General features: G+C 33.9%; 1 protein-coding gene across 1 annotated transcript in view; it reads right to left on the reverse strand.

The window, feature by feature from the left end:
• Window positions 1-26,475, reverse strand: part of GPC5 (glypican 5) — a 1,330,718-nt gene that overhangs the window by 433,980 nt on the left and 870,263 nt on the right. The window lies entirely within an intron of this gene.

Consider the following 26,475-nt stretch of genomic DNA (forward strand, 5'->3'; position numbering starts at 1 on the left):
GATGTATTCCAAAATGGCTGAATAGTGACTAGCATTAGTTAGATAGTAGATAATTGCTTAATAAATGAAATGATCTTTTTCTTCTCCAATTCTTTATGGTAGGAATTTCTAGCAATACAAAATTTTACATACTCTTTGGCTTAACACAGAGGGTTGAAGGACTCAAAAAAGGTGAATTTTCACTTAATGACTATCACTCTAAGGTAATATAATTTAAAACATGGTGTCAAAAGAAGGATATGTTAAAGGTTATAACCTTTTCATGTATATGCATAAAAAGTGTGTATTTATACAGAAATATATGTGTATACACACAACTACTTTCTAAACATATACAAGTTCTATCTTGACAGCAATGCTTTACAGAGCTAACTTATATATGGGTTTATATAAATTGTTATACAAGTATAAATTATTTCTTTGTGTATGGTACTTAAACAGATGTTTAATCCAGGCAGCTAAGTGGTAATGACACTAATTAATCACAAAATGAAAACACATTCACCTTAGAAAAACCAACACTATTAAACTCTAAGAGATTAATTGGCTTAAAAAAACACATTGTAACATAATTATCTTAGGACAAGTTCAAATGTTCTGTTGAATCTATGTTTGTACTCAGTAAACATGAAGACCAAACACTCATCATAAATCATAATTCACATTGGTAATGAAAGGCAAAAAAAGCATGTTTTTACACAATATTTATATACCACAATTTCTCAGAAAAAAATTCTAAAATAAATCTGTGTAGTTAACCTTTAAACTTGTACATATAAAACTCTCTGTAAACATTTTAGAATGGATATTTTACACTGCAGACCAATTAGTCATATATAATTCTATAAAAAACTTAGTAACTTTACCTATCTCAGGTAATTTAGTAGGTGAAAGTAGACTATATTCACTTGTTAGAACTGTATCACATATTCAATAAAATGAGAACTAGAAAAATATAAGTAGCTCTTAAAATTGATATATAATGGAGTTACTGCTGTGAGATTTATTTAAACAGTATTAGCCAAATCATAATTTAGAAGTTGCAAATTTATTGTCATAGTTGAATGCTTGAAGAGAACCATTTAATCCACTTGTAAACTCAAGTTAATTAAAACAGTTTTTATGTTATTTTCAACAAAATTCTCACTAGCATCTTGGCACATCTGTATCAGAACCATTGTCAATCATCATCTTTGTGCATTCCTGTTATCACTGCCAGAAAGCTTAGAAAATTCAGTACTTGTTTCTCCTTTGAGCTGGAAAAAGGCATTAAGTTTAATGTGTTAAATAACAAGGGCCACTTTGTACAACACTTTGAACATATTTAAACATGCCACCTAGTTCCTACTCCAGTAGTAAATATCATCACCAAAGGAGTGAACAGGCACAGATGCCAGAGCCAGACCTGGCATAGTAAACAGCACTTGTATAGCTGGTGAGAGAGTAAAGTAATGTGTGTAGATTATTTATTTCCAAGGTTCACATTTTGAATCATAGAATCAAAGTATAGCAATTATCCTCCATTTTCTCAGATGCTGTATTCCTTAAGTCATTAACAGATTATCATCTATCCCTCATCGTGAACCTAAGTGTCAACTCTATGCTACAAAATCCCTCCCATATTGTTTCTCTATAATTTTGGTTCATTAGAGCTTAGTTTGGCCTGAGAAACATACTAAAAATTTCTGTAAAAACATAATGAAAAAAAGTTGTATTTAATCAAGTAATACATGAACATTTACTGCAACATATTCAAATAATATGAAATATATTGAGTAAATTGGGGAAAAAACCTCTAAAATGCACACACACACACACACATATATATATATTTCTATATGAATAGGAGTGTAATTTATGGATGGTCTCTTGTCTTCCCTTTTTTCCTCTTTGACTTCATCTATTGGAAAGTGATCTATACCAGTATTTATAGCTCTGTGCCATTCATTTTAAAGGCTGGGCATACATATATAATAATTTATTCAATTACAATCTTATTTATGGACACATAGTTTTCCCTTTCCATTTCTAGTAGGATATTGAATTCTGCAGTGAACATTCTGAGTATATACCCTGGCAGTAATGTGTGACTATTACACTAGGATATATTTCTGGAGATGAAAATCCTAGGTTAAGGGGGATGCAGACACCAAATTCTAAAATAGAGCTAAATGCTCCCTCAAAATGGTTTTCCCCATAATGGTTTTCTTTGATTGGTTCTGTTTTTTGTATCCTCATGTATAACAGATATTATCAATCTTTCTGATGATGGTCAAGTATATGGATACTTGACAAAAGAACCATCATTGCTTAATTATATTTCTTAGATTGTGAGACCAAGCTCCCTTTTTACGTTTTTTGGAGATATTTGTAATTCTTGATATCCGAACTCTGTGTTCCTGTTCTTTGTTCATTTGTTACTGAATATCTTTCTCCCAGTGTCATATAAGCAAGGACTTATGCTTATTATATTTGTTAAAAATATTTTTTTTTCTAGGGACCCCTGGTGGCTCGGCAGTTGAGCATCTGCCTTTGGCTCAGGATGTGATCCTGGTACCAGGATTAAGTCCCACATCAGTCTTCCAGCAAGAAGCCTACTTTTTCCTCTATGTCTCTGCTTCTCTCTGTCTTTCATGAATAAATAAAATATTTTTTTTAAAAAAAGGATGTAATTCCTTAAAAAACATATATATAAACATATGTATATATGTATGTGTATATATATATATGTTTTCTAATTGTCATTTGTATCTTTAATGTCAAATTTTAGCATCGAGGAATATTTAATTTTGATTGATCAGATATGTAAATTTTAGCAGTATGTCATCTAGGTTTTCATTCTGACTTGGGAAGGTCTTTCTCTAATATTATAAAAAAATTTTTCATTATTTATTATTTCTAAATATGTTAAATTTTAGCTCTTGGCTTCATCTAAAATGCAGACATGAGTATGTATTGTGTGACTATGTATCCTAAATGGAAGGTGTTTATTTACCAATGGGTAGGCTGTAATCAAAGCATAATTTATTAATAAGGCTATTTTAAAATGACATCTCTATCATAAACTACATCTCTGGAGGCTCATTTGGAATCTAGTATGTATCCTGTAGATCTAGTTTTTTCTATTCACACATATACTGTGTCTTTTATTATAGATTAATAAACTTTTGGGGCATGTAGCAAAGGAAAACTAGGTCCCTGTACTTCTTTTTAAAAATTGTCATGGTTATATCTTTACATTTTCTTATCCATATATATCATGAAATCAGTTTGTCATATTTCATAAAAAGTCATTTTAGATGCTGATTAGTATTATATTTAAAATTTATACATTTATATTTATATATCTTTTTTCCAGTGAGATCTTGCAAAGTGTCCAAGGAAGCTGGATAACAGAAGCTGAGACATAAGATTCCAAAATTCTCTGTAGGTTTCAGATGCTCACCTATAATTGTAGTATGCACTGCACTGGGAGAAGCTTACTCATAAGCAATGTGAATAAAACATAATGCTAATATTTTAAACTTATAATGAAAAGGATAATTGAGTGAGTCAAGTCCTCTTGTCTTCTACATATCATATTTTCTCAAAGTAACAAGCTACAGGGTAACACAAATTATAATAAAAAAATTGATTGAGCATGAAATAAGAACAAAGGAAGTCCATTATTTAATTCAAACATTTAATGATGCAATTGACCCAACTATTCAATAGAGATTCACAAACCACTTGGGTTGGACAGATAAATTCCCTTTGCCAGGCTGTACTATTCCATGGGCATTCTTGGAGGCCTATTGACAATATTTACCTTTTTTTAATTTTTTTTTTACTCTCACATTTCTGTACTTCTGTTTTATAGCAACTCCCTCCTGATAGACAGTTTTTTTATAGATACTTTGCATCTGATAAGACTATGATAAGTGCTAACTAAATCCTGATAAACAGCAGCTTATATGACTCAATAGTAGTAAATGCAGCCAAGCGGGGGGTGGGGGGGGGCAGTGGCGGTGGGGATAGTTGAGAAGAGGTACAGTACAGTCCATGGTTCATTTAATACTAGCAAATCTCACTAGCTAGGTCACCATTTTGCTAAAATAAATTTTTAAAAACCCTGAATTTATCCATTTGATAGTGTTAGATGTTATTTTTATAGTTTCAAGTGGGTATCTAATTCATATTGGTTGTAGGTTCCTGAGAAGCATTTTACTTATTCTCTCATAGTCTAGATGTACTTCTGTTTCTACTTTCATATTTAAGTTCTTCAGAACAAACACTTTTAAAATTTCTATAAAATCACACACACACACACACACAAACACACACACCCTAAATAGTCAAATCAATCTTAAGAAAGAACAAAGTAAGAAGGATAATATTTCCTGATTTCAAACTATATTACAAAGCCACAGTAATCAAAAACTGACACATAAATGTATAACATATATCCACCATTATAGTATCATATAGAATAATTTTATTACCTTAAAAATTCTGTGTTCCACTTTTTCAGAATATGCAACACAGAGTAAACCCTAATGTAAACTTAGACTGTAGTTAATATATCAACAATTGGCTCATAATTTTCTAAGAAATGCACCACACTAATATGAGATGTTATTAATTGGAAAAACTAGGGAGGAGAAGGTGTGTTCAGTGGGTACATTGGAACTCTGTACTTTCTGCTCAATTTTTCTATAAACCTAAAACTGCTCCCCAAACTAAAGTCTATTAACTTCTTTAAATGAGGCATATTTAATTATAGCCTTCATAGAATATTTGCATTTTTTAGTGAGAATAAAAATGTAGCATTAATAAATGGAACATTAAAAAAAGACACATAGATCAATGTAACAGAATAGAAGGGTGAAAAAATAAACCCATCTGCATTTAGTCAATTCATTTACAACAAAGGCACCAAGAATATACAATGGGGAAAGGACAGTCTCTTCAACAAATGTTGAGAAAATGGACAGCCACATGTAAAAGAATGAAACTAGACATCTATCTTACATCATACACAACTATTAATTCAAAATGGATTAATGACTTAAAGGTAAGACTAAAAACTCTAAAACTCCTAGAAGAAAACATAGGCAGCAAGCTCCTTGACATCACTTCTGGTAATATTTTCTTGGATTGACACCAAAAGCCAAGGCAAGAGAAGCAAAAATAAACAAGTAGGAGACCACATCAAACTAAAAAGCTTCTGCACAACAAAGGATGCCATCAATAAAATGAAAAGGCAACCTACAGTATGGGAGAAAATATTTCCAAGTCATATATACAATAAGGGCTTAACATCCAAGATATGCAAGGAACTGACATAATACCAAAAAACAATTTCATTAAAAAATAGAGTATCCAAAGAGACATTTTCCCAAAAGATATACAAGTGGCTCAGATACACACAAAAAAGTTCAACATCACCAATTACCAGGGAAATGAAAATCAAAACTACAATGAGATATCACCACATATTTGTTAGAATGGTTATTAACAATAAGACAAGAAAGCAAATATTGGTTAGTATATATATATATGCGTGTGTGTGTGTGTATACTTATGTGTATGTTTATTTCCCATATTCATTGCAACATTATTCAAAGTACCCAAGATATGGAAAAACCTAACTGATTATCAATAGGTGAATAAGGAAGATATTTAGAGGTAGATAACACAAACACACACATACACACAATGGATTATTATTCAGCCATAAAAATAAAGGAAACCCTACCATTTATGACAACATAGATGGACCTTAAGGGCATTTATAATAAGTGCAACAAATCATAGAAAGACAAGTACCATACGATCTCACTCACATATGGAATCTAAGGAAAAAGAAAACTAATTCATGGATACAGAGAACAAATTGGTGATTGCCAGAAGCAGGGAGTAGGGGATGGGTAAAATGGATAAGGGTGGTGGAGGGTACAAACTTTCTGTATAAAGTAAACATGTCATAAGGATGTTTTGTACAGCATGAGGACTAAAGTTAGTGTTGCTATGTTATGTATTTTGGAGCTGCGAGAAAAGTAGATCTTGAAAGTTCTCACCACAAGAAAACAAATTTCTGTGTATGTTGATGGGTGTTAACTAGATATTGTGGTGATCATTTCCCAATGTGTGCATGTATGAAACCATTATGTTATACATTTAACACTAAAGCTATATGTCAATTGTATCTCAAAATAATTACAGTTCTTCATTTAAAAGTAGGTATTCTAGGGTCACCTGGGTGGCTCAGTGATTGAGCATCTGCCTTCAGCTCAGGGTGTGATCACAGAATACTGGATCAAGTCCCACATCTGGCTCCCTGCATTGAGCCTGCTTCTCCCTCTGCCTGTGTCTCTGTCTCTGTCTCTCTCATTCTGTGTGTGTGTGTGTGTGTGTGTGTCTCATGAATAAGTAAATAAAATTTTAACAACAACAACAAAAGTAGCTATTCTATCTTCCATGGTATGATTTTGATTTTTGTGTATGCATACATTTTTCAAATATTTTGCTACATGATGATGTCCAGAGACCTTACCATCTTTCCTGGTGTTCTGTTTGAATCTTAAGTACTTAGTGTGTATAAAAAACATGGTGGATTTAACTAGACACAATAGTACTGGTGTTGGTTAGCCAGCATGTGTTCTCAACCCCTTATTTGTATTGTCAAATGTAGCTTATTAAACAATACCTGATCTACACATTTTTATTTATCTATTTTTTTTATCAACAAAAATATATTTTACTTGGACACATCTTCCCAGTTCTCCTGCCTTAATATTTAAAAATTTTACCATTAAAGTCACAAGGATGAAAAAGTTATAATCCTTGTAGAGATATATGACAGCACAATAGTTCACTACACCTCAGAAATACTCCAAATGTCCAAAATTGTCCACATTGTCCATTGTATGTCTGGCCTATCCTCCTTTGTTGGAAATGTTTTCTCAACCAGAATCTCTTTTGAAGGGGTGGGCCTAGATGGTCTCATTGCTCCTAAATAACCCCATTTGTTGGTCACAGCTGTGTGCACATATGCATATATGGCTCAGCACACTTATTTTAGGGGAATTCAATTCATTAGTCCAAGTTTATCCAAATATACTCTTCTTTTTGGAAATTTTGGATTGGAAAACTGAGAGACAGACAATTTAGATTCATATCAGTAGACATGAAAGACATAAAACTAGGTCTAGACAATGTCACATAACAACTCAAAGCTGTGAACTACAGTGAAGCCAAAGGAGGAGAGAAAGGTGCTTTGCAGAAAGAAGTTGGAGATCTGAGGTAAGCAAAGCTATAAGCCTCTGAGGGTCCATGGACTAAAGAGAGAGTAGTCTTGATTCATGACTTTTCATTTGTCTGTGAATTAAAAAAATATATTTGTAGCTTGGATGAAAAATGTTTTTTTTTGTCCATGGAAAACTACCAGATTGCTGTGTCTCACTGATAATACCCATTCATATTTGAGCTACTTTGATTGGGCTTTTCTTCCTTATAACAATATTGTGAATTTGTAAGTCAGGCATCTTGGGACTAGGGAAATGTAGTGACCAGTTTTGCTTTGGAATGTCAAGGAATGCTTCATTGAGTTGGTGGTATATGTGCTAGGTCTTGAGGAATGAATATAAATTGGCAAAAAAAAAAAAAAAAAGAACATTAATTCCATGCAGGGGTTAATGATAACATAATCTGAAGTATCTGGGGATTAGTAAGGAAATATTTGGTTATATTAATCTCCTTAGATAACTAAAGCCAGTTGAATTTTTACTAGTATAGCCAATAGGCATGTGACTATTGTCAAAGACCTGAAGGAAGTAAGGAAGCAAGACATATGGATAACAGGAGAAGAACGCTCCAGCCAGAGAGAATAGTAAGAACAAGAGCCCTAAGTCAGGACCACTCTGGCGTGCCTTAGGAACTACCAGGGCAATGTGGCAAAAAGTATGAACAAGAGATAATGTGTGGGAAAGGTCAGATTCACATACCAGGAATTGAAGATTAGGACCAGAACATATGAGGTTCTGCAATCCAACCTATCAATCTGGGTCTTTATGCTGATCAAGATGGAAAATAATGATAATGGAGTATGTTTGAGCAAAGAAATTATTTTAAAATCATTGTTAAATATACTTCAGTGAGTCACAAATTCATGACTACTTTTAATTTATCAAAGACAACTTCCAGAATGTAATAATAATGCAGTCTTGACATCTGGCTTAGTTCATATATAAGCTACTGAAAAATTAAATCAATGGACATACTTGATATTTTTTAAGGAATCCATAGCCCCCTCTCTGTATAAAATTTTAAATAACAATTTTATAGAAAATATGCTACCATATTTCACAATGAAGACCTGAAATAAAGGAATTTTTTCTTTTTTTCTTTTTTTTTTTGGGGGGGAATTTTTTCTTAGATTAAGTGCAATCTAAAAAAAAAAAGGAGGGTGAAACAAATGTTCAAAGAACACAACACAGACCATCCAGCACACAAAATACACTAAGTAATTGCTAATTCTCACTAGTATCAATCAAAAATTAACATTTTTATAATCAAGCTAGAGATAGAGGATAAGATTGATATTCTATTTTGAAAGAGTAGGCAACCCAATCACCACCTATAGTACATTCTGTTTGAAGCAATGTAAATTTGTGATGAGCACTCTTTTTATTAACTACACAGGGTAATGTGTGGAATAGGTATACAAGTAAGTGCTAATTAAACATCAGATGATATCTACCAAACTGTTCATTCCTATTTCTAACTAGTTGATCTTAAGCCATGCTTTAAAATGACAATCTTAGATAGCAACTGTATAGGCTGAATTAGACAGACTTCAGGTAAAATTGTCAGTAAGCTATAGGAAAATTATTTCCATTTGTTTTAAATAAAAAGTAAAGTATGCCTTAACTGAAGCGTAGTTAACTCCTCCTCCTCCTTCTGTTTTCCTGAATTACCTTTCTATTAGAGCTACAACAAAGCATGTCTCTGACTAAAAGGCTCTCCACTTTTAAGGACTAACGTGATTAGGTTGTAAACACTCATATAACCCATATAAGGGTCATCTCCTTATTTCAAGGTCCCTAACTTAATCACGACTACAAATTCCTTTTGCTATATAAAGTAACATATTCATAGATTCCAGGAATTAGGATATGGACATCTTCAGAGACCATTATTTAGCCTACCACAGAACCTAAAAGCCTAAGTAATCTACTATAGTAACTAGCATTGATAGTGTAATTATTGGTTTGCAATCTCTCTCTTCATGACAGGGCAATCTTGGATTGTAGAGTTTATATTAATTCTACCCACCATGTTTAACACAGTGCCTAATATAATATTAAGTAGCTCAATAAGTAAATGAATAACTTTATGAATCAATAAGTATACATTTAAATTTATATGGTGCTATTAAAATAAAGGACAATGAAAAATCAGAAGTAGTGAATGTTTATATTAGTTTCTATCCATCGGAATTTTGTACTATAAAGATTTTATTCTTTAGTATCTTTGAGATACTTTACTCTATAAATCATTTTCTATAATTTGGAGATAAAGTTTCTATTTTGTTTTATCAATGTTGTGATGACATGCACAATAACTTTTTATGTTTAATTTTAATAACTTTAATTTTAATAACTCATTAAAATTGAAATAATATAAAGATTTTGTTTTTAGCTCACATTTTTTTATATTTTACTATTGTGTGGTACAATAGCTTTTAAATCTTTAAATTGGGTCATTAATTGTCAACATCTGAGATCATTACATAGAAGTAACTGATATTTCCTCAGAAATTAGCCAGAGTAGATAGGGTACAATTTTTATTTTTCTAATAGAAATTATAAATAAAATTCCTTTACTATTTTGTAATGATTTTGTAATGATTTTCTTTTTAGAGTTATTCATGTGGTTTAGTAATAGAAGCTCCATTTATAGTTTAGATTTTGTTATTCAGTAATTTAAATAATCATTAAGCAAATGTTTAACACAGGTTTCTCTGAAAACTTAAATGCAAAATAAAATCAAAGACTGAGGGACATTCTAACCTAATCTACTTAATTTCATTCACATACCAGGAATTGAAGACTTCTAAAATAAAATAAATTGTGTAACTTCACAATGAAGAGGCTTTTGTGCATTTTCTAAATAGTATAGGAGAATTCACAATATAAAGAAACATTTTCACATCTCATACTATCCATAAAGTAAGTATATTCATAATTTGTTCTCTGTCAAAATTCTGATGAGAATTTAAATAATAGCATTTATAAAAAAGCAACTTTGAGCCTATTCTTCACCTTGGTGTGGTGTTACTTTAATCCTTCATCTAGTTTTCAAATAGGCAATAGTGCTAGTATTCAAGACAATAATTACATTAAATTAATTATGAGCATGATCTAGGGCTTTGTTAAAATGGATGCATTTTACACTTGGACCTTCTTTTTATAGACTAATGTTTTACTTCAATAAAATTTATTGATTGGAGTTATTTTTTCCCTAAACTTCTATTATTTTTCAGTATTTATTATCTTTTTCTTGTTTGTTCATAGATTTTTCTTTAAATTGATTATATAATAAAATCAAACTAATTACACAATAATTATTTTATGTCTTAATATTTTATCAGGCTTCTTTATATTTCTCTGTAAGTTTTCAAAAGAATTTTGTCAATAATCTACATTTCCCAAATGCAGGGAAATGCTATGCATTAATCTGTGTAGCTACATATTAGAGAAGAGAACACATTTAATTTTTTGAGCAATAAATACAAAAGAATCATTGTAAAGCATAGATCTCAAAAGTAGTACCAAGAGGTCATACCAAGAGATTTACTTCAGTAATTCTTTTTACAAACTTGATCTTAGTAGCAAAAAGGAGATAACGTACATTTGGAAAAATGGCTTCAATTCAATGAAGTAGTTAACTTAATATCTCAAGCATAAAGTCCCATTTAAAAAAATAGGGGCTATTTTATAAAGGCTACCAACACATCATATTATCAATTAGTGGTCAAAAACAATTTTCTTTTTCTTTTAAAGATGCATTGAATATTTTAATAATTAAGCCATTATAAGCTGGTTTTAGATAGATATCCCTCTTTTTATACATAATTCAGATTATATATTCCTGGAAGTAATTTCTGTTTTTGCACATCAGCTTAGAAACAGATGAAAAAATATTGATAAATTCAGTGTTTTACATCCTCCTGTTTAAAAATACATCAGTAAGATGTTAATTTCTTAATATCACACTCAGAGAAAAAAATTAATTCAGTTATCATTGGATATTTAGCCATAAACTAAAATTCTATCTAGTGGAGAATTTCAAGATCATAGTCTTGAACTTCATATTCATATCCAAATCTTCTCTAAAAGATCAATAGTGAAGGCTATTACTAATCAGAAAAGAAATCTACAAAAAGGTAAATATTATCATACTCAGCAAATGGCCATTAGTGTCTAGTAATTGAGAATTTTTATATGTTTTATACTCAAGAACATTACCGGAAGACAAGAACACAAACTCTACTTTTCCAATACATGGAATTTCAGATTTACTTTAACTGTTCATCATATTGAGTACTTTGTATTTCATATGACTTAATTTAGCAAGACATTGAGATCTCTAAAACACGTTTGAGTGGAGAAACCTTATCTTGGTTTAGTGATATACTTAAGAGTAAACATATGATCTGGATTTCTTTATACACTTCTATCTTGTGAAGAGAGCTTCATGTTTTGAATTTCCCATCAGAATGACCTGTGCATAACCACATAATGCAGGTGACCACCTGGTTCATGGTAGGTACACAACATTTGTGAACTATGGGATTCTCTGTTCCTCAGTTTTCTTAACTGTAAAACAATCTCCAAATTCCTTCCTAGCTCCAATTCTTCTATAGATATATCTTACTGTTTTAACATATATACCAAGTGTTAAAATCATGAATTCAGGGGAATTAAAGAGTTATTAAGATTTTGTTTTGAAGCAGATAAAGTAATGAGATTCCAGGTTAGAGTTTCATGAAAATAGAAATGTACACAATGAAACTTTCACTACAAGGGTAACTTTCTTGGTTGCCTGGATTATAATGACCCTCCTCATCTTAATTATAAATAGTATGAAACATTCACGTTAAATAAAAATTAATGGCAGAATAATCCATGATTGAGTTAGCTCCCTTTTGGAAAATATGCGATGGATTTGGATGATACCAGTGCAACCCATATAGAGTGAATGGAAGATTAAATAGATATAAGGACCTGGATGCTCAAGATTTCCTGGGTAAAGAAACCTGGTCTAATTCCTTAGTTATACTTTGTATGAATCTATGTGGAATTAATATGTTTTGTGTGGATCCACTTTATTCCACCTGTTCTGACATTTGGAAGAATACCCTAGGTAAAGCAGCAAAGGTGGATCAACTCTAAAAACACCAGATAGAATTATCTATCTTCTTCATTACTGTATCACACTTTCCACTAAATGTGAGAGGACATGGAAATGCAGACTTAGTTTTAAAGCTTGAAGATACTGAACACTTGAGAGATGAGAATCTAGAGATTTTAAACACTAGTTTCATATTCCCAATTTTCATATCCCTAATCATTTGTCATAAACAAGATATCATGTCACTATTATGAATTTCCAGTAATACACAAGGACAAAGTAACTTGAAAATAATTTACTCTTTTATTTAAATTGTACACGTCTGGCTTTGGAAACCCAGGGTTTTGTTGAAAGAGAATCTTGAAATTTTTTAATATATAAAGTATATATTGAATTGAATTTATAAAATATATATAACATTTTAAATAAGATTTTTGAAAATTTTGGTTATTAAAAAGGGATCCTATCTTTACACTGAAATGTACATATAAATAAAAGTATCAATGATGTACCTTTAAAGTGGCACCTGATCAATAGTTTAAGATTATCATGTCAGGGGTTATTTACTTATCTCCATTAAGCATCTTCTGTGGAACCATTTTAGGGAAACAGTGGCTTAGTAAAAACAACGTGGGAGCCTGTCAGAAGATGGAGTTCATATTCTAGTAGCACCATGGTGACACTTTGGGAAGAAGATTGAGTCTCAGTCTAGTTCCTTTCTGTAAATCAGGAACAATAAAATTACCAATTTCCTAGTCTTTGTGAATGATTATTCATTCATTCAGCATGTATTTGTCTGGGATCTAATTTTTTATCGGAACTTACAAAAACAATAAAATAGTGAATTAAAAAAAATGAATATTAAGCACCTGCTCTTTGCCAGGCATTATGGTGAATACAAAAAGATGCATGAGTTAAATTTTTTTGCTTTAGTTTAATCTTATTTATAGGGCAGCCTGGGTGGCTCAGCGGTTTAGCGCCGCTGTCAGCCCCAGCATGATCCTGGAGACCTGGGATCCAGTCCTGCATCGGGTTCCCTGTGTGGAGCCTGCTTCTCCCTCTGCCTATGTCTCTGCCTCTCTCTCTGTCTGTCTCTCATGAAAAAATAAATAAAATCTTAAAAAAAAAAAATAGGCTTTGATTTACTAAGAAGTTCGTCCTAAATTTTTTCCCCTTTGGTTATTTGTTCAACAAATTTTAATTCAGCATGTCTCAAAAGCTTGGCACCATTTCTAGCCTCTGGTGACACAGGGATGAACAAGAATAACAATGCCCTTACTTTCATAAATCCACTCACCTTCTATGTTTTAACATTAACACTATAGCAATCAGAAAATACTAATCAGAAAGCAACAAAAATAAGTAAAATACAAAGAAAAAGGAAAAAATTAGCTATCCTGAAACCCTTTTCTTTTCACTTCCTTTCTTAGTAATTTTATAGAATTAAAATCACATTTCAAACACAAAGCAATTCATGGAGCATTATAAATATAGGATAATTTAATAGCAGTTGAATGAATGAGTTTTTAGAAAAACCAATGTAATGGAACACTGTTAATATGATTCCTCTTTTTAAGATTTTATTTATTTATTTATTTATTTATTTATTTAGGCAGGGAGGGGCAGAGAGAGGGAGAAAGAGAGAGAGAAGCTGATTCCCTGCTGAGCAGGAAGCCTTATGCAGCTGAATTCCAGAGAATTCTCTGGTCTTTACCCCAGAGATCATGACTTGAGCTGAAGGCAGATGCTAAACCAACTGAGCCACCCAGGCACCCCTAATTTGATTCTGAAAAACACTGTGAAATAATTTGTGTTTGTCTTTACTTTTTAAAGATAATGGTAGATTTTTTTTCAAAAGAATAAGTTGCTAATATACCTGTATTATTTCTTTTGCAGAAATTATTAGTTCCATGAATGACTTCTCACTTAGCAAAATAATGTAAAAACGCCAACACAGACAAAGTTTTCACTTTCTCTATTAGCATTTGGATTTTGACATTGCCTTTTATTGACAGGGATCTATAACCACTTTTCTATTCTTCCATTAAAAAGAAACTAATAAATATTAAATAATTACAAAATAGTATCTCAGAATGCTACAACATGGTAGTCTGTTTCAACTTGCTATTACAGTACTTAATGCATAGTTAGGAAAATTATATTTTTTAATTGCTTTAAGATAGCCATTAAATTCTTAATTTTCACCCATTCACATTTCAGCAGGTCAATACAATTCTTTAGGCATCTGGCCATCAACTTTGGAAAACCTAATGGAATAGAAATGTGTTGGACAAAATTGAGTATGAAAATATAGTAGTTCTACATTAAATTATGGATTTTTAGTTGTATCTCCAGTTGTCTATTGTTTTGAATATAATGAATTAAAATTTGACTAAAAAACATTCACAGCTAATCATGAGGGAAGTTTTGGAAAAAGGCATGACTCTATTCTTCTAGAGAAGAGCAAGTAGAGCTATATTGCAGAACCATGGAGAAAAAATCTCAAAGTCTGAGTTTAAAGTTGGGTAAAAGAGAACTATGAAGAGTATTTCTGTCCCGTTATGAATCTTCTGTGACATGAATAAAACACTCCAAAGGAGCACAATTAACTCAAGGTTGGGGATTGGGGGTAGGGCTTCTAACTGACTGAAATTCTTAGAGATTTGTCAAGCTTCTAACTGACTTTGAAGAGCTTTTTGGCTTTCACTTTCATTGAATTCACTTAATAATATCAAGAAAAGAACCTACAACTTAACAAAATAATAAAAATAAACCACACAAACATGTTATGTTTCAACATTCTTGAAAATGATACTGTCAAACTCAAGGTACATGGGAGATCAGATAGATAATAAAAACTAAAAAAAAAAAAAAACCCATGTATTAACATTATGTTATATAAAACTAACATGGGGGATGCCTGGGTGGCTCAGTGGTTGAGTGTCTGCCTTTGGCCCAGGGCATGATCCCGGGATCCAGTCCCACATCAGGCTTCTTGCAGGGAGTCTGCTTCTCCCTCAGCCTATGTCTCTGCCTCCAACTCTCGCTGTGTCTCTCATGAATAAATAAATAAAAACTAACATGTACCCCAAATATCTCAGAAACCTGCATACTATCAATCTGAAGAATGCTGACTCAAATCTCAATTACTATGTTGAAAAGGAAATTAACACAGAACTGCCTCTTCAGGGATTCATTATTGTCCTACAGTAAACATCAAAGTCAAGTATGCACATGATATTCAGTGATTTTCTTTTATTTGCCCCAATTTCCTGCCATTAACAAAGTAATGGCTGATCTTACTATTGAAGAGATTAAATTCTAAAGGAGATAGTATTACTTAATCCTGGTTAGTTCAGATGTAGTTAGAATCATACCTAGCATAATGATTACGCTCATAAATTTCTTTCCCACTCAACACATTACCAAGAGAGGAATATAGACTTTTTGAGAAAAAAAGAATCAACCAGATCAACAGCTTTCCATTAAGGACATTTAGTATAGGCAATTAAATACAGTTAAGAACTTTTTTTCAAGCAAACAGGGAGCTTTCAGACAACTCATTGTGCTGGCCTAGACAGCCTGCCACAGACAACTTAGTGAAGTATCATCTTTAGCTATTTACTTCATAATAAATGAAGAGTATGCAATGAATCCACTGGAGCAAGGGCTCTGTGTTCTTTACACATAACAATGTAATGTCCTCTTAATGTACATGCTTTCTTGGTAGCATAATTTCTGCTTAGATAATTAAAGGCAAAATGTTGGTATCTCCAATAGAATTCACCATATTAACTTTCACTTTCAATTCTTTTGAAATCCTGTAGGAATATTCAAATGAAATGTTCCAAAAACCCTGAAAATTTAATATGGATTATACACAATTTTTTAATCTATTTTTATCTGGACTTTCTCTTTTTAATTTTATTATTCAAAAATTGAATACAATCTTTGCAAGTCACCAGAATAATTTCTTATATTCCTCCACATTAGTTGAAATAATCAGTGAAAGGAAGTTTAAACAAAATATGGTGTTTTGACTTCTAATATAATTTTTATTAACTCCTTATTGTTTACTTAATATATATTTAAACAGGACCAGGTCCATAATGCTATGTACTCCTTACTATGTACCTAGAGTATAGAAAGACCTCTATATCCTTTTTTTTTTTTAATTTTTTATTTATTTATGATAGTCAGAGAGAGAGAGAGAGAGAGAGGCAGAGACACAGGCAGAGGGAGAAGCAGGCTCCATGCACCGGGAGCCCGACGTGGGATTCGATCCGGGGTCTCCAGGATCGCGCCCTGGGCCAAAGGCAGGCGCCAAACCACTGCGCCACCCAGGGATCCCAAGACCTCTATATCCTTAAGGAGCTTACATATTATAGAGAATATGTAAGTAATGTTATTTATTTTCCTTCAGTTTTCTCAAAACTGAATTTTAAACTTCAATTTTCTCAAAACTGTATTTCTTTAGAAGTATGTTCTTAATCTTTAGAAAATTAAGCTAAAAGAATCAACAACCAAAACCAATAGTGGCAAGTATATAAATTGTTGGCCAAGCAAAAAGTCTATGTGCAAGTCTGTTACTGGAAGTTCTATTTTGGGAACATAAATGTTTCATGATTTCACATTTTACTTTATATATTGTATCATAAGGGCATTTGAAATCAAAGTCAATAACCTCTTTCTGCCCCTGGATATGTCCTAGGGAAAAAAAAAATTAATCACCTTATACCCCTCCCCAAGAGCTGTTATTCTTTTTATTTTAAAAACCATATAAAAAAGTTCAGATACTATTTTTTTCAAGAATTCACAGTCCTGAAATGGAGAAAGGAAACATGATTCAGGCTTAATCTCATTACTTTCAAAATTATTTAATTAACCAAATTACATATACTTGCTAGAATAAAAAATAACTAATATAAAACAAAGTGATAACTGCCATAGGAAATACAGACTTGAGTGCTTTGTAAGTTCAGAAGGCAGGAAAGAGAATTTCCCACTGTAGGGAAAAGGGAAGTTTCATGGCATTTAGGTTAGATCTTTAAAAACACTAAAATTTGGGCATATGTGAAGAGAAAGGGGAAATTCCAGGACAATGGAACAGCTTAAGCAAGAAAATAGAGTTCAGAAAGCAAAGAGATGTGCATAGTATGCCATAATTACTATCACATGATGAGACTTGTACAAATGGGTACCATAAGTTAGTTGGATTAGTAGATCATTAAACGCTATACATATATATACATATACATATTAAATCATGCTTTTTACTTTCTTCTTGTTATTATTTAGACATTAAAAGGAACTTCTTTTGAATCGGATATGTCTTGGACATATGATAATGACATTTGTGCTGCTTTATGCTTTATCTCATTTAGAGTTCAGATCTCCCTGATAATGCCCATAACATTGTTTTACTACCGATTTTCCCATTCCATTCCTTTTTCGAAATGGACTTTGTAGTGGAAGGCAATTCATGAAGAAAAATGGCAAGCTCCAGCATATTCCAAAGGCCAGAACTGACTGCAAATTTGAATGTTTTTTTTTTTCTAAACTCAACCAATACCTGACCACAAACTGAATTATAAAAGCCTAGATTCAGTCAGCCACAAATAATTCTGCACCATCTACCAGGGGTGAGATGCCATGTGAGATGCCCTTGGGGAAAAAAAGAAGTATACAATATGATTGTTGCCCTGAAATAATTTCATTTGCTGGTTGGAGGGATGAGACACAGGCACACAAAGTGAAATAATAATGAAAGATAAAGCATGGTTAGGCAAATATATGATATATATGGATCTGTCTGAAGGGACAGTAGTTTCTGTCCCGGGCACCTTCATGCCCTAGGTCTCTGTGAGTAATAACTTGATTCTGATAGAAGTATGTTCAGTATTGCAAATGTCCAAAGGAAAACATATATTTCTTTCCTTTGGGCCAGAATCACATGAACTCTGTGTGACAACACTGTTTATCATTAGGAGAAAAACAGGTTACTGCTGCAGGGGCTCCAATTTGTATCTATGTTGGGGGCTAAGCAGCTGGGAGCATTTAAGTATGGTAGAAAAGGAAGCAATATAACCTAAGAAATGACCTAGAATGAGTATATAATGTGTAAAATGATGCCAAATGTCCCTGATTTCTGTGATAGGCCTAACAGAGGATAACCTATTCAGGGTCATATGGTTACAACATAGACCACTCTCCAACCACACATAACAAGGGTTTCTATTAATACATTCATCACAGGTTTTAATTATTTTTAAGGATCTATAGCTTTATCTCACTAGACTTTGTAATGTTTAGAGTAGACAGTCTAGTTTATTCATCTGTAACCCAGTCTCCAGTATAAATAACACTTGAAATACATATATATTGTAATAAAAAATGTTTGTGAAAGAAAAATTAGAAATGTGGAATCAAATCATGAAGAAAATTTAATGTGAATTGGCAGGATAGTACCTGTAGAAAAGGTTTGAGTGGAGGTATAGCCTGACCAGAACTCTAGGAAGATAAATCCAATAGTACTATAAAGCACAGACTGGAAGGGAGGGTAAAGAAAGAGAGAAGCAGGTTAGGAGTTACTAAAGGACTATAGGAAGGGAATAAGGGGGATCTGGGTTAGGCTTGGGATATAAAAGAGAGAGAGAGATTTTATCAGTAGAATAACTGGATTCAGTAATTATGTGCCTATGTGATCAAGAAGTCAAAATGACCTCAAGGTTTTGAGTTTGTAGAGCTGCAACTGTAATATACCATTAACAGAAATAGGAATGATCAGTTTTATTAGGTGAAATAATTTTAGTTTTGGATATATGGAGTTTGAGGAATACTTGATGCATTTAGGGGGAATATTTAGCAGATAGTTGAAAATTCCAGAAAAATTATTTTGGAGTAGAAAATATAGCTGTGATAACATTACTGTAAACATCTGAGGAAATGGGAGGAAAAGTTTGGGAGAAAAAGAAGCAATGAGCAAATATATTCAGTGTCACTGTATTATCACTTTAAAACAAATTGAGTGGAATTATATTAAAAAATAAATTATTCCTAGGCTATAGCTTGGTATAATTTTTGTATCAGACCATGTTTTAGGGCTCTGAAGTAAAATTTGACATCAAAATGCAGTGATTGAAAATTCATTATCAGTGGGTGCCTAGTAGTTCAGTTGGTTAACCATCTGACTCTTGATTTTGGCTCAGGTCATGATCTCATGGTTTTAAGATAGAGCCCTGTGTCAGATTCCACACTAGCCATGGAAACTGATTAAGATTCTTTCTCTCCCTCTGCCCCTACATCCCCCTTTTATGTCCCCCCTCTAAAAAATAATAATAAATTAAAAATAATAATAATAATTAAAATTCATTATCAGGACACAGTCTACATTTTAAGATCTCCCATTTTTCTGCTTTCAGCTTCCTGCCCCATTTTGAACAACTAAGTGGGATTGTAAATGTACAAACGTATAAACAAATGCATGTATATTTTATGATAGTGTGTTATATTTTTATCAGATATTATGGTACCTTATATATTGCAGAATGGTAACAAGAAAATTACCTTCAACCATCTATGACATATATTTGCATAAGTTTTGCATGAGAGATATATTCTGAGGTCTCAATTACAAGAACAGAGTAGCAACTTCCAGTTTCAGTCCTGATGTCAGTAAAGAACTTGTAAGCTATCATTTTTGTCCTTATAGCAAGAAAAATGTAAACAAACATCAGTAACTTTCTCTTGGCTCCATCAGAAAAGTGAGTGTACAGGGAAATTACCTCCATGACATTTGGAGATACAGCCAAATACACAGAGTCACTGCTGATATCTGCATGTCTGGGGCAGAAGTTATTGGAAGCATAAAACAGTAGGAGCACTTAGAAGGTAATTTTAACAAATTGCTGGGGATTAAGTGTAGACCAGCATGGAATGAAACACCTGGGGGCCTCAATTTTAGGGGAACCTATACTTCTGTGGGTTTCACCTATAGGAACACAACCAGAATCTCACACTAAACATCTAAGAAATATCCTTTCAGTACCAACAAAAGAGGAAAATAATAATCATTATAAAATATGCCCAGAGCATTCTCCATAACAAAGGCTTACTCTCAGGAGGGGAAAAAAGCATTACCAGAGTCTTAACTTAGTTTCTAGAAAGGCATTGTTCCCACTAGTCTTTCTAGTCTTCCTGTTTCACCAGAGAGAAAGGGAGCTATGCAAGGGTCACAGGAAGATCACAGTTCAAAGACACAGGACCACTGAAAGATTGAGATTTAATTATAAGATATAGAATGCCTAGCCTCCCTCAAGCCTTACCACCACACCAATAGGACTCCAGTATAGTAATAGTATTATAGTTGAAAGGATTGCAAAACTAGTTTCTCCTTGCAGAATCCAAAGTCAAGAAGGAAGACAAAAAGGAAAACCCTAGATCAATTTGAATTCTCTGACACCTATAACTACAGCAAATATTCAACCCAACACCTTACTGAGTGAGCATAAATACGTAGACTAAAAACCTAATTGCCTCAGTTCCTATTACCCATTACAACTTGTTTGCTTTGAACAAAAAACTATAAGGCATGTCAAAGGAAAAGATAAAACACAGTGTGAAGAGTTCAAATAACGATCAAAACCAGGCTTGGATTGGACATAAATGGTGGAATTACCAGAGAGGGATTTTTTTTTTAAGATTTTATTTATTTTTTAAATAATAAATTTATTTTTTCTTGGTGTTCAATTTGCCAACATACAGAATAACACCCAGTGCTCATCCTGCCAATGCCCCCCTCAGTGCCCGTCACCCATTCACCCCCACCCCCCGCCCTCCTCCCCTTCCACCATCCTTAGTTCATTTCCCAGAGTTAGGAGTCTTCATGTTCTGTCTCCCTTTCTGATATTTCCTACCCATTTCTTCTCCCTTCCCTTCTATTCCCTTTCACTAATATTTATATTCCCAATGAATGAGACCATATAATGTTTGTCCTTCTCCGATTGACTTATTTCACTCAGCATAATACCCTCCAGTTCCACCCACATTGAAGCAAATGGTGGGTATTTGTCATTTCTAATGGCCGAGTAATATTCCATTGTATACATAAACCACATCTTCTTTATCCATTCATCTTTCGATGGACACCGAGGCTCCTTCCACAGTTTGGCTATTGTGGACATTGCTGCTATAAACATCGGGGTGCAGGTGTCCCGGCGTTTCATTGCATCTGTATCTTTGGGGTAAATCCGCAGCAGTGCAATTGCTGGGTCCTAGGGCAGGTCTATTTTTAACTGTTTGAGGAACCTCCACACAGTTTTCCAGAGTGGCTGCACCAGTTCACATTCCCACCAACAGTGCAAGAGGGTTCCCTTTTCTCTGCATCCTCTCCAACATTTGTGGTTTCCTGCCTTGTTAATTTTCCCCATTCTCACTGGTGTGAAGAGGTATCTCTTTGTGGCCTGGACTTGCCCCCTCTCTCCCTCCCCTGCAGGCCGCAGAACCTCCCCGGAGAGCGCGTCCCATTAAAAGCCTGTTTCAACCAACTTTTGCCTGGCCTCTCTATTCCATTTCACTACCGATCAGATTAAACCTGACAGAAACTAAGACGAACACTAAAATAATTTTTAAAAGAAGAATAATTAATGTGCTGAGGAGATAAAATGTTCAGTGACTATCAGAAAAAAAAAACATTAAAGGAGAGGGGAATGCAGCAAATATAAAATAAATATAAACAATGTTAGATAGTCATCCAACTAATTAAAAGAGATTGTCAAGTGACTAAAATTATAAGACTCAATTATGTATTCTCTACAAGAAATTCACAGTAAATATAAAGATATAGGTGGGTTAATAAATGAATGGAGACATATGTACCATGCAAAGAGTAATCAAGAAAGCTGGAGTAGCTACATTAATTTCAGACAAAGCAGATTTTAGAACATGGAATAAATTAAAAGACAAGCAATAAACTGGGAGAAAATAATTGCAGAATCATATCTAAAATACAAGGAACTCTTATAACAGTAAGTAAATAAACAACCCATTAATTCCTCAATTTGACCATACTCCCAAAGTGAAATTCATACAAGAACTGATCTACCTTAATGTGTATCTAGATATTAGGCAGTTGAGTTTCTCATTACTGGAGTGGGAAATGACAGATAAGCAAGTGCAGGAGGCTAGAATGTGTCATGGTGTAACGGAATAGATTTGGAGAGGTCAACAGAAGTCATGTCTGATATAAACATGATTACATGATACATACCTGTAATACTTGATCAACATGATAGTTGCAGATGGAAATATTTATGGATATGTATATATAAACTGTTAGTATATGCACTTATTTTCTTTCTCATTCTTTAAGGGCTTTTTGGAAAAATGACTCATTCTAGGCTCAGCAGGAAACATACAAAATGAATTTGAGTAATTTGTAGTGCCAGAAAACAGAGCACAAAAGATTAAAAAAAAAAAAAAAAGATGACAGTATGTCAAAAGAAGACAGGAGTCAATCAATAAGCTCACAATGGCAAAATTAGAACAATCTGAACAAAATTAGTAGAACTGAATTATAACCCAAAGAATAAAATAAATATACATGGGTCCATATGGGTGTAAATAAGTGAAGAATAAATAAATCATTTAATCCATGTAGAAGAATTCCAGAAAATTTAAGTGAATACTCTGCCTTCAGGGAGGTAGTGAATAATTCAGTTTTTAAGTGGGAACTGAGCATTGTAACTTCTTCCTAAGAATGTACTGTGGAAAGCTGGGGAGTGGGAAGAGAATAACTTTTCAGTGAAGAAACCTAGTAAATACTACCTAATCCAGGTATCAAGGTTAAGCTTAATAGTGACAAGTCACACTGATAGTATGTACCCTTGTTATGTGATGAAACTAGCTCTTTACTCCTCAGGCCTCCCCAAAACACAGAACTACAGCTATCATGGAAAAAAAAAATAGATAAATCCCAATTTAAAAATATTCTATAGAATACCTTACTAGTGCTTCTCAAAACTATTAAAGTTATCAAAAACAAGAAAAGAGAACCTAAGAAGACATGACTACAAATACTACGCATCATCTTAGATGCAATCACTGGGGGATGGGGGGAGGACATTAGGTAAAAATGAGGAAATATAAATAAACTATTATGATAGTTAATTTTATATGTCAATAGGCTATAGTGGTCAATTGTTTGGTTAAATGGCAGTGTTGACTGTGTTGTGAAGGTATTCTTTAGTTGGAACAATATCTTAAACTACCCTGTGTCATGTAAGTGGCCTTCATTTGGTCAGTTGAAGGCCTTAGAGCAAAAGACTAAAGTCCTCTGAAGAAAAAGGAATTCTCAAGACTGTAGTTGTTTTCTGAAAAATCCTAATACAACTATGGACACTGGTTAATAATTATCAATGTTGGTCATTAATAGGAACAAATGGGCAACATTAATGTAAGCTGTGGATGATGGTGGAAACTGCATCACAGATGTATTGTAACTGTACTATCTTCACAATTTGTAAGTCTAAAATCCTTCTAAAATATATTCATTTTTCAATAATGATAAGGACAGTTATCAAACCAGGCAATGTTTTACATTTAATCTTGGCCAATTTACAGAGCCCTAAAATATTAAAAATCCATACCAAGGAAAGAAAATCATGACAACATGCACACCCATATTGCCTAAATATATTTGTATGTGAACTCTACATATCAAAGAAACAAGGGATAATTTGCAAATTAGATCAAGGAATTTCAAAACAGTTTCTCAGTGTCAACCAAAAAGTTACAGATATGGTGGTTCAATTTACATCAGAACATAATTCAAAGAGAGTACTAAGAATAAGATTAGGGCCTGAGGAAACCTAAATTTCTTTGGGGAACAAAAAAGTACTGACAGACAAACATGGATACTTCACCTTGAATTTTTTATGAGTTAAAAGCCCTTGAAGAATGTATAGCATGTTATCCCTCACTTAAGTATCTTTACCTACCCACTGAATATTAAATTTATCATAAAGATTCCCTAACAGCTCATCTAGGCATGCGAATTAACTCAATGACATAGTTGCTATAAAAGAATTCCTGAAGAAAAAGTAACATTTGTGTACTTTTTTTTAAGCCAAGAAAAAATCTTAGTTTAAAAAAGTTGTAATTCTGTCAACTGATACCATTTAAATTTATAGAATGGATTTAATTGTAGAAATATTTAGTTAAATCAGAAAGACAAAATTTTCTTTTAAAGAACTATGTGCAGATGATAAACAGATCAATATATTATTTCTTTTGTAGCTGATTCATTAGTTGGAAATACGTGGGTCATTTTGTTTTGTTTTGATTAGAAGGTAACTTCCATGACCTCAAATACTTTGAGAAAGATATGTATAGACAATGTGTATATGTGTGTATTGTGTGTACACACAGAAACACACAAAGTACAGGAAAATATTAATGATCTTTTTAGTTCATCTGCCTCTGCAAGTGTAGTGATCTATTTGACCACCGAATCCTTTAAGGTCCAAAATCCCATTTTTGCATTCAACATGGGAAATGCCTTCCTTTTGTCATTCAGCCTGTGCTTAAATACCTCCAGGGATGGAAAACTCACTTTATGTCTAGAAATGATGTCTAGAAAACTCAGAACACTACAAAATTATTCCTAGAAAGCATCCAAGAAAAGAGTAAGGAGGGCAGAAAGCCTCTGCTATATAAATACCTTTGAATACCAACAAAAGTTATCTGAATGAAAAATAAAGTGAAAAATTAACCAGAAGGAAAATAAATAAGTCAAAATGTCATCTTGGAAAGGTGGGGGGGGGGGGACTGCTTCGTGGCATTAAAAAAAAGGGATCCCTGGGTGGCGCAGTGGTTTGGCGCCTGCCTTTGGCCCAGGGCGCGATCCTGGAGACCCGGGATCGAATCCCACGTCAGGCTCCCGGTGCATGGAGCCTGCTTCTCCCTCTGCCTGTGTCTCTGCCTCTCTCTCTCTCTCTCTGTGACTATCATAAATAAATAAAAGTTAAAAAAAAAATTAAAAAAAAAAAAAAAAAAAAAAAAGAACCTCCCCCCACCTCCAACTCCAAATCTCCAATGGGCCAAGAGACAAAGATAAGAATACAAATATAATTTTAAAAGTAGATGAAAGCTTTTTCTGAAATTAAAAAATCATCACTTAGGAGAGTTTAGGCAAGATGGCAAAAGAGTAGGATCCTCACTTCACCTGGCCCCACCAACTTAAATAGATAACTTTCAAACCATCCTGAAAACCTATGAATTTGACCTGAGATTTAAAGAGAGAACAGCCAGAACGCCACAGAGAGAAGAGTTTCACTTCTGGCAAGGTAGGAAGGCGGAAAAAAATAAAATAAAAAATAATCGCGGGAAGGGCCCCATGAGGAACCAGGCTAAGGGGGGCGGTGAGAGCCTCCAGGACAGGAAAGCCCAGCCCCGCAGAAGCGGGAACTATAAAACTCCACACTGGATTCTTCTTGAAGGGAAAAGTGCTTAGCAGGGAAATTGGGCAGAATCACAGGAGGGGCAGTGGAGCCTCCAGTTTCCTGGAGTCACTAATAGAGGACATGCCCCCGAGGAGAGCGCTCCACACACAGTGGGCCAAGCTCTGTAAAGGGCTGGAGTGCACCCAGTGGGACCTCAGGAGAAGCCGGTGGGTCAGCAGGGGGCTCCGGGCAGAGGGGTCTGTGCCCTGCGGCCTTCGAGGAGCGAGGCCCTGGGAGCGCGATTCCAGCGGTGCAGGCCCCAGACTCAGAGATCCGAGCAGACACAGCCCAGGATCCTGCACTCCTCCTGGGACAGATGAAGAGGGGGCGGGCACAGGACAATGAGGACTCTTCTGCCACTGGGCGCCCAAGCTGTGCAGATCAGTGCCCCTGCCACACCAGTAGCATCTAGGCCAGTGTGGACTGGGACCTGTGGTAGTTACTAGCAGGGAGTTGACTCCAGGGTTGGAGAGCTGACCTTTTTGTGTCACCCTGTGCCTGGGAGGGGCAGGGCCGCCAAAAAACAGAGGCCTCAGGGAGTAAACAGCTCACCTGCGCTGGGCACACGATGGGGGGCAGG

The sequence above is a fragment of the Canis aureus genome, chromosome 17 (assembly GCF_053574225.1).
Source record: "Canis aureus isolate CA01 chromosome 17, VMU_Caureus_v.1.0, whole genome shotgun sequence".
NCBI classification, from domain to species: Eukaryota; Metazoa; Chordata; class Mammalia; order Carnivora; family Canidae; genus Canis; species Canis aureus.